Genomic DNA, 9499 nt, shown 5'->3' on the forward strand with positions numbered 1-9499 from the left:
GACGTGGCTGTTTTCTGTGCCGATGCCACGTCTGAGGGAAGGCCGAATGCCCAAAAGGTCACACGTGTGTCATCTGGTCACCTGGTGCGTGCTGATGGGAGCGTGCACTCGTGTGCAGACGTTATTTATTTTTTCATATTTCTGCTTCGTCCAGCACATAGTTTTCATCACTTTTGGATTTGCGCGCTGCTTGAACTTTTCTGTGCCGATGAACATCAATAATAAAATACATAACTCTTAAGAAATATTCTTTTTAGATATATTAAAAAGTTGTAAAATGAGACACGTTAAAGGCTCACAGCAGCGTTTAAAACTGGAACGTTTTGTGATAATTTTATCTTCCCGTCCTGTGAAAACCTCAAATATCCAGATGTTCTGGTGTTGAATGTGATAAACTGAAGCTTGAAAGTGTAAACGGGCTGTTTTTAGAGATGCGTGGTTCTCACAGGACGGCCACACTACAATAGACCATGATGCATTGCTGTATTTAAAACTTCCCAACAGGCCAAAAAGGAGCTAAAATGAAAAACCTAAAAACATCTACAGCAGGAAAATAGCTCGTCGATGCAGCAGGAATGTCAGGGTTAAGAAACGTTTTACTGCAACATACTCACTTTGTACTTTTACTGCTGTGAAGGACCTGAGTACTTCTTCCAGCACTTGATATGAGAAGATGAAGAGGTGGTCACAGGTGGAAAATAGCAGCAGCGGAAAGTTCCTCAGAAATTTGTATTTTTCATGTGTTGAGTTTGTTAAATGAAATTACTTTATGTTAAAAACTTCAGCTCATAAAAATGAAATTATCTGCTCAGTTTTGATTCATGAATTAATTGATTGAATGATTTCTTTATGTCAACCATGTAAAATACAAAAAAAAAACAGTATTTAAATACTATGAACAGCAAAAAATGAGAGCAGAGGAGTAGAAAGAAATATAAACTTAACCCTTTCACACCTGGATCGACATTAGATTTGTTGTGCTGCGTTCAGACACTTCGCACAAGCATTTAAACCTATGAAACCCGAGAAAATTTGGTGGATTTCATTCGAAAACATGGGAAAAATCATAATGAGCATCAAGCAATGTTTTGCAAAAAAATAAATAAATAAATAAAATGACCTGAAAATTATCAAGAAGTTATTACAAGATATTATCGAAAATCTATAGAATTATAGAATAAATGTAAATAAAGTTATTTCTAAATGATATATGATTATAAATTATAATTATATAATATATAATATTTTTCTCTAGTGAAAAATTCTATTAAAAATATATATTAAGTATGTATAGTAGCACTTTCTTAAGTCATATTTATTTATTATTTATTATTTATTTCTTGCTCATTTTTGGGCTATTTATTGTTAAGATGCTTATCACTTTTCTCCCATGTTTTTGGAAGAAATCATGCCAGCTTGCTCTGGTTTTAATGGGTTAAACATCACCAGTTACTGTCAAAATGTGAAAACACAGTTGAACTGTCCCTTTAAGAGAACCCGAGTTTACGTGAACAAAAAGATGATTCAGAGATTTTAAGGTACATTTCATAGTTTCACTGAGTATGCTGACTGTGGCTTAGTTTCATGACACACACACACACACACACACACACACACACACACACACACACACACACACACACACACACACACCCACACACACACACACACACACACACACACACACACACACACACACTCAGCTCATTAACATAACAGACAGAGAAGCACGGTGGCATTTCCATGAAGTTATGTGTTGTTTCCTGTTGCAGAGGAAGCTCTGAATGGGTTCGCAGCAACCACACACACACACACACACACACACACACACACACACACACACACACACACACACACACACACACTCATACACAGTTAGCAAGTGTAGACAGCTGAAATAAATAGTCTCTTTTTATGTAGACAAAAAAAGCAACATCTTTTTCATTGCCGTTTGTGGAGCGTTCTGCTTTTTTTTCTCTGCATAAGAATTCAGATTATCATGAAGGCAGCTCAGCTGTATCCACGGTAAAAATGATTTTTCACACTCAGTATTTATATGTAGTCTAATATGAATATTCAAGAGCTGTTATTGACCTTATAATTATATAATTATGTATGTATGCATGTATATAAGAACTCCTCAGCATGGTGACCTGGATGAACTCTGTGTTCATGTCATTGTTTTCAGGGTCTGCTGACATTTAGTGGACAAACTGTGCAACTACAACAAGAACACAGTCAGATGATAATAATAATAATAATAATAATTATAATAATAATAACAACATGAGCAGCAAAAGAAGAAATTATGAAGTAAATAATAAATACAAAAAAACCCTCAAAATTAGTAAAAAAAAAGATAGAAAGAAAGAAAAAAAAAAGTTAAAACAAACAAACAAGGCAAACAAAATCTGGAATAAGTGCTTAAAATTATAATAATTCTGTTACATTCTTATTATTTTAAATATGTAATTATGGTCATTATAAAAACAGTTTTTTCTAAAAGAAAAAAAATCTAAATCCACTAATTTCTTGAAAATTTGGGAACATATCTGTCCTTGTTTCCATTTTTCCATGTTTGTTTGTTTTCGTTTTTGCCCTAATTTGCTCGGAGTTCAAAGGTTTAAAAAGCCTCTGAAGCACATGAAGAGTGGTGTCACTGCAGGTTTCAAAGGGTTAAATTATAAACGCATAAAGAAAAACTCCTGAGGCTATAATCACCACAGAAAAAATACTGGCATTGTACGTTTCTGCAAACTATGGATACGTTGCGTTGTCATGCAGAGGATGTGTTAACACTGTGGTTAACGTTTGGATGAGTTTATGCACAAAAAAACCACTTCATCAGGGTTAGAAAAACACTGATTTTGGGCTCCAAACGCACATTTTTGGGGGCATTATCGAGCCAGGAAATGCAGCAATATTTCTTTTAAATGACTTTTTTTGACTAAAAAGCTGCTGGAAAAACTGCGACGGGTGTCGAAATCATAACCAGCTACAGAAACATAAAATATCAACATGTTTTTCGGGCGTAATGAGGCCTTTTAGTCACAAGGGGGCAGCAGACTATTCAGCCAAAATCAGTTCCTGCACTCAAGTGTTTCATATCAGACTTCTTACTGTTTAGTGCAGTATTCAGATCATTTACTGAAGTACAAGTATTTAATTATAATCAGTAAAATGTGTCAAATGACCTCATGACTGGGACACTATTACATGGTATTATTAGATGGCTCTGACTCAAACATTACTGTAAAAGCAACATTTTATATTAGGTAAATATTTTTTTCCATTATGGATTAATGCTGTCTATATTTTCCATAGTTTGTTTGTTTTTTTTAAACTAATGATAATATTGAGAAATGTTTGTCACAGTAACCCAGAGACCAAAGAGCAACTTGGCTTGATTACTTTTAAAAACATGAGTGGAAGGCAATCACTGACGGAAGTAAAAAAAGACCCCAAATTTAGCAGGAAATTGGTAAAAAGTACGAGAAAATTTCCCAAAATTCATTTTTTAAAAAAAGGTGACACATGAAAAGTGCTTAAGAAATTATAATAATTTTGTATAAATTTATATTTTTTTTCAAGAAAATTATCTGAAAATTTGTTTAAAAAAAAAAAGAAAAAACAAAACATAAAAAATGACCTGTGGAAAGTCCTCAAGGAATTATAGTAATTTTGTGACATAATTTTAAATATGTAATTATGATAATTGTGAATATAGTTTTTCCATTATTATTATTTTTTATTTCAAGAAAATTAAAAAAAACACTGATCAGCTTTCAACCACAAGGTGGCAGCAAAGTGGGAATCTAAAAATCTTACATTTAATTCAACTTTTATACTTAAACTTGTGCCTTGAACTGCAGTACATCATTTTCTACTACAGATACTAATATCTTTGAATAAACCAAATCACAGTGTTGTAAAAAATCTGTATTTCCTGCAGAAAGGTGACAGTTTGAAGGAGTATCTCTGGGGTTCCTCGCAGTATTTATACTCTCATACGTTGGACGTTATTATTCGTAATTCCTGCTCGTTCATTTCTCATTCAGTAAAGTTCAGCAGCGAATGACGGACCGATCAGACCGAGTGTGTGTGTGAGAGACGGTTGTATGATGAAGAGAGACGCTGGAAATAAACTGACCTCTGGCCCGACAAATCTGACACCATCTGAAAACACACACACACACACACACACACACACACACACACACACACACACACACACACACGTTTTCCATTTGTCCTGAACTCAGAGACCCTCGCAGCAGATCAGCGAGCGCCTGCTGTCCCGGAGTCTATATTCAATTATACAGCGAGAGAGAGACAGACAGGTAGACAGACAGTTTCCATGGCTGGTTTTATATTTAGTGTTTCAGACGTTTGACTGGAACAAAGACCCGACTCTGAACTTACAAACTGGTTCCAGTATCACACTGAAACAACCTGTATCGATTCAGTTTAAAGGGACAGTTCACCTCAAAGTCGAAAACTCGTTTTTTTCCCTCTTTCTCGTAGCGTTTTTATCGGTCTGGATCATTTTGGTGTGAGCTGCCGAGTGTTGGAGGTATCGGTCGTAGAGATGTCTGCGTTTTCTCCAGTATAGTGGAACTGGGTGGCATTCGGCTGGTGGTATTTAAAGTGCCAAAAAAATGAAGAAATCACGAGCAAGAGCAGTCAAATCCTGTTTTTATAGCATTCAATGACACAATTAAAACAAACAAATAAACATCAGCGTGACAAAATCTACCTAAAATGTACAGCAGAGGATTAAAGCCATATCAAAGACAAAAAGCGTTAGATTTTGAGAATAAAGTCAAAATTTTAGGAGTATAAAGTCGTAATTTTGAGCATAACATTACGATAATAAAGTTGTAATTTTACAGAAGAAAAGTCACAATAATACAAGACAAAAGTTGTAATTTTGTGAGAATAAAGTCATAATATTACTAGAATAAAGTCGTAATTTTACGAGAAAAGTCATAATTTTATGCGAATATAGTAATAACAATTAATATAAAAAAAATCAAAAAGAAGAAAAAATATTCTTTTTAAAATCTTGAGCATTTTTCTAAGGGCGGCCTTCAATAATGTCACATGATATATTAAAATATTTAAATTCAAATTAAAGTCGCTTTTTCTTTTGCTTCACCTGCTCTTTTGTCATCTGCACACGCAGCACTTATTTATTCCCTCGACATAATTTCTGCATGTAAAACCTGTAAAAAAGTCTTAATTTGAAACAAAAAATTATACATAACTGTTTTATCTTAAATTTAAAAAAAATGAGTGGATCGACTTAACATAATCACGTTGAAGTTATTTAATTAATAATAATAATAATGATAATAATAATAATAATAATAATAATAATAGTACTTACATTTAGTGAATACATCCAAATATATAGATTTGTGTTCATTTTAATTAAAATAAAAACATGTTGATTTAAATCAGTAAAATTAGTGCAAACTGTTGCCAGAATTTTTACTTTTTTTTGGTAGGTGTTCATTTTACAGTTTAAGAGTTAGACTCGAGTTTAGGTTCAGGATGTTTTTAGAAGCTTTAGATTGAGTTTAAGATTATCTGCTGATTATCACTGGTTTCATTATTAAACTTGTGGGTATAAAGGGGCGATTTAGATTTGTTTATCATGTTTGCTGAAGGGTTAAAATGGTTTTAACGGTCAGAACGTGTTTCGTATGAATTTAAATGGCGTATTTAGAGTTTGGGTGAGTTTTTGGGGCTAAAAATGGTCGAAATGAGCGAGAAGTCGGTCAGTAAAAGTTTGGTTTGTAAATGGACGAGTGAATGAAAAAACACAAAGAGCCAAACGGACACAGTTTGGTCAAAACATCACCGTGACAACATAAACAAAACACCAGCCACCGGTTACCACGGCAACAACTTTCCTGCCAGGAGCCAACATGGCCGCCAGTGACACCTGCTTCTTATTCGTCTCTGCCCTCGTCGGCTCTCTCGCTCTCCTTTCTCTTCGTTATCTGGGTCTGTGGGTCAGACCCCCGCTCACCCCCCTCCACCTGCTCAGGTGACAGCCCGGTGCATGCTGGGACAGCTGGCGGGGGGTACCAGTCGTCTCCCTGACAGACAGATCCGTCATCTTGTCAGCTGACCTCTGCGCGGCGGGGGCTCTCTTCGCCCACAGTTTGGCCTGTCAGGTTTTTCCATGTTCTCAATGAGCAGAAGAAGAAGGTTTATTTATACTTTCCATCCGGCGAGGCCGACAGTTTCCTTCTTATTAGCTCGCCAAACCACAAAGTCATGTCTTTGGCACGTAAATAAAAATCTTGATGCCTTCGTGTAGAGCAGTGATACTCAACTTACGACCCGTGGGCCAAATACGGCCCCTGCCAGGCGGTCCCCCAACCATTTTAATTCACAGTGAAAATATAGTGATGTGATTTTTTTTGTAATTTTAGTATGCAGAAGGTGTCGAAGTAGAGCTCGTTTATCAGAAAAAAGTGCCAGCCAGATCCCCGCACTCCCAACAGAGGTCTTAGATAACCCCCTAATGTCCTAAAATCCTAGAAATGTCCTAAAATCCTAGAAACCAAGAAGTCCTTGAAATGTTCAAAAATCAGACAAAAACAAAACAATTGATGTATTGATTTGATTTTTATTTTTACAAACATGTAAAAAGGAAATAGACAAAATGCTACACAAACAGACAAAACTCACTTCTGTCCGTCCGTCTGTCCGTCCGTCCGTCCCCTTCTCACCTTGAGCACAAATGTGCAGTTGGATGAACAGATTTAATTGATGTTTATATAATTATTTATATATTTTTAATTTCAGGTGATTTTCTTGGAACTTTTTACTAATTTCTTGCTAATTTTTGGGTTATTTCTTGTTAAGTTGCTCATTGCCCCAATTTGCTCAGGTTTCAAAGGGTTAAAAGACTGAACTTTGCATTAAAAACAGTGGAAGCTCTCTAAGGTGCCTCTCACCCCTTTTAACCCTGCGTCGCTTTACTCGTATTTGGTCGCTTATTTATTTTTGCAGCCTGTTAAAACTCACAAAATCTAACGTTGCTGTAAATCACTGACATACCCCAGCCTGTGTTAAATCAAAGAAAATAATTCTTTTTTTGTTTTTTTCATCTAAAAACATAGTGGCATCATGACAAAATTCTGGCATTTAAAGGGTTAAAGTTATGAAAATGAATGAATATTTGATATTTATGATTCGCACTGATGTTGGTTTAAAAATTAACTGAATGAAAGTAGAAAATAATCTTAATTATAATACTTCTAAAGCTTGATTTTGATTTTGCAAAGCACATTTTGCGTGCAGAGCGAGTCGAGTGTGTGTGATATTAAAGCACGCCCTAAGGGTTAAGCACAGCTTGTTTTTGTTGACAAACGCGGTTAAAAACATGTCTGGAGAGAAGTTCAGGGTTGACAGGTGCGTTTGGTCTGAGTCACTGCTGCTGCCGCGGGGCTCAAACACACACGGGAGAGTGCTGGCAGGTGTGTAACGTGTGTAACGTGTGTAACGTCTGCATCCTGAGGCGGGTGGAGGTGATACTCAAAGTCAGAGCGAAGGAATGTCTCTTCGTTTTTAAGGAGCTGGTTGAGTCACACGAGCGTTTAAAACAGGTAACAGCTGCTAAAAGGTAAAAACAAAGTCTGTGTGACTGCTTCTTGTGAAGGAGTGTTTGAATTTATGGTTTATAATAAAAGTCATGTCGAGGTTATTTGAGCAGACAGGATGCACACACAACCTGAGAGAAGCACATTTGAACAGTAAGTGGATATTAATTTGGACCCATAATCCCTTGCAGCAAGTCGCACTCTCTCAGGTTACGTGTGTGTGTGTGTGTGTCTATTTAAAACTGGATGTAGCTCAGAGCTCAGCAGGAGATCATGACGGTCTCTCACACACACTCACTCACACACACACACACACACACACACACACACACACACACACAGAGTTGAATCTCGTCAGAAGAACAGGATCCAGATTAACCTCCATCACCACGTCAGAGGAGACGTTTGCTGACTCAGCAACAAAGTGTCGCTCATCATTTACACGTCCAGACTGCAGAAACAACTCTGATATATCAGCCCCGTCGCCAGAATAAATTTAGGAGTTTTAAATTTGCAAACCACTGATATTTTTACAGTTTCTTAACAGTGATGCTATTTTCCTGCACAGGGATGACAGATGTAAACTTGCTTATAGGACACTCTGGTGCAGCTTTTAATATTTCCAATATTTAAAATTATGTTACAAAAATTAAGCACTTTTTCCAGGTCATTTCCTTGTTGCTGTTGTTTTTTTTAAAATTTATTTATTTATTTTTTTACTAGATTTTTATTTAATTTTCAAAATCTACTTTTTTAAATTAGTTTTCAGGTAATTTTGTTCAGGTCATTTCTTCTTCCCTTACTCATTGTCTTTCTTCCCTTTTTTTAAATAAACCAAGCAGTTTAAACAAAATGCTCAAACCTCAAAGGGTTTAATCAAAAGTTAAGGGATCAGTGAAGTTATTATAATTATGACATTTCACTCATAACCACAAGTTCATAGTGGCAGTAGAGGGAAAATCAGATGGTCAAATTAAAAGTCAGTTGAGTTTCCACATCAGTCTTTGCAAATATAAGTTATTTTTACTCTGTGTGTGTGTGTGTGTGTGTGTGTTGTATTTATCGGCTGTGATGTCACATCCTCCTCCTCCATGACAACTCTGCATTCATTAGCACCTGTGAGTCAGCTGTGTGTTGTCATGGTAACCACTCAGGACTATAATTTGGGACTCCTCTCTCTTCATGTGTGTAGATGTTTGATGGAGTTGGACGGATTATTACCTGTAAGAGCATCCGCCCTCCAGGGTTTTACCAAAATGTTCCCCCACCTTCTTCTGTATTGTGATGTTTGGAAATTATATATCTAAATATATATTTAAATTTTTTTTTATCAGATTTGGAATAAAATTGATTTGATTTTTTTCAAAAACACGGGAAAAAAAGGCTGAGAGCAACTTGGCAAGAAATAATCTGCAATTTTTGAAGAATTTGTGGATTTAGATTTTTTTTAAAGCTATATGTCTAATAATCTTAATTATATAATTTAACTGAATTATTATAGTTTTAAGCATTTTAAGGCAATTTCCTTGTTTTATTTCAGCTTTACTTTTTGTTGTTGTATTATTTTTTTTGTGCTGATTTTCAGGTAATTTTGTCACTTTTTACTAATTTCTTGCTAATTTTTGGGTCATTTCTTAAATTGCTCTTTGCTTTCTTCCTATGTTTTTGAAAGAAATCAAGCTGTTTTTCCCAGATTTCAAAGAGTTTACTTTTTTTTTTAAATTATGGATTACTCGGATCATTATTTTCTCAATTATTTGTAAAAAAAATGTGAAAATACTGAGAAATGGTGTCACAATGACCCCAGTGACACCTTCACAGCTTTTGTTGAGATAAGTAAGTTATACATTACAATATTCAACGTTATTTAAAGGAAAAGT

Source organism: Plectropomus leopardus, chromosome 22 (genome assembly GCF_026936395.1).
Source record: "Plectropomus leopardus strain MGB_pleo_1.0 chromosome 22, ASM2693639v1, whole genome shotgun sequence".
NCBI lineage: Eukaryota > Metazoa > Chordata > Actinopteri > Perciformes > Serranidae > Plectropomus > Plectropomus leopardus.